General features: G+C 39.6%; 1 pseudogene; it reads right to left on the minus strand.

The window, feature by feature from the left end:
* Positions 1 to 392: 392 nt before the first annotated feature.
* LOC103257920 lies at positions 393 to 865 on the minus strand (annotated as a pseudogene).
* Positions 866 to 1,079: the final 214 nt, after the last annotated feature.

A 1,079-nucleotide genomic window follows, 5' to 3' on the forward strand; every position in this document is an offset into this window, starting at 1 on the left:
TAATTTAAAAATGAAAAAAAAACAGAAGAAATATGCAAAAGAAACAGCAAAGTGGCCAGTGTAAATTCTACCTGGCAGTAATTACATCAAATGTAAATGGATTAAACACTCTAATTAAAAGGCTGAGATTGGCAAAATGAATAAAATAAGCATGATGGTCCTATATGCTGTCTATAGAGACACATTTTTTCATTGAAACAGACATTTTAATTAGTATGAGTGTTATAAAACTATACAAATCTTCCAAGTAATCATAAAGCAATGCTCATTACAAGTACTTAAAGCAATTTTTTTAAAAGTCACACAATTACACTTGCAACATTACAGTGTTTAATGTTTATCAAGTTACATTTCTACAGCTAGCAAGATTAACAGGTGAGTTACTGGGAATGTTTATTGAGTAATCCCAATGACACCACAAGCCAAAAGACCTCCAGCATTTCCAGTCTTTGTACTTTCGTCATTTCCACCTTTGCCCAAGTCATCTTCTTTTTCATAGACCACCATTGTGTGACCAATGATGGAATAGTCTCCAAAGAGTGAGATCAGAGAATCTTCAATCAATCCGATATGCTACACTGGCCACACCATCTTTGCCAGCAGTCATGTTGCCCAAGTCTCCAACATGCCTTTCTTGGTCCTTTGGCCCACCATGTTTTTTGGATAGAGGAGTAAAGTCAGGACCTGCACTGGTACAGCCTTGTGTGTTATCTCCAAACTGGTAAATGTGGAATCCATGTTGGTCCTCAGTCAGTCCTGTAATGCATCCCAACACCACAACTGGCCCGTTTTCCATCTGCTGGAAGTGGATAGTGCCCTCCACCAGGCCTTCGCCCTTCAGCTCACATGCAGCCTTCATCAGCATGGGGGATGAGGAGGGGGGACGGACAGCGACTCGCTTGGGTCCCAGCTCCAACAGCAACGAGAGAAGCGGACGACACTGCAGGAGATGGCAGCACCTAGAGACATATTTTAGATTAAAAGAAGCAAATAGCTTTAAAGTAAAAGAATGGAAAAAATATATATATACTATGCAAACTGTAACCAAAAAAGGACCAAGATTGATATGTTAACATATA

The sequence above is a fragment of the Carlito syrichta genome, unplaced genomic scaffold (assembly GCF_000164805.1).
Source record: "Carlito syrichta isolate Samal-C Ts95f unplaced genomic scaffold, Tarsius_syrichta-2.0.1 Scaffold301901, whole genome shotgun sequence".
Classification (NCBI taxonomy): domain Eukaryota; kingdom Metazoa; phylum Chordata; class Mammalia; order Primates; family Tarsiidae; genus Carlito; species Carlito syrichta.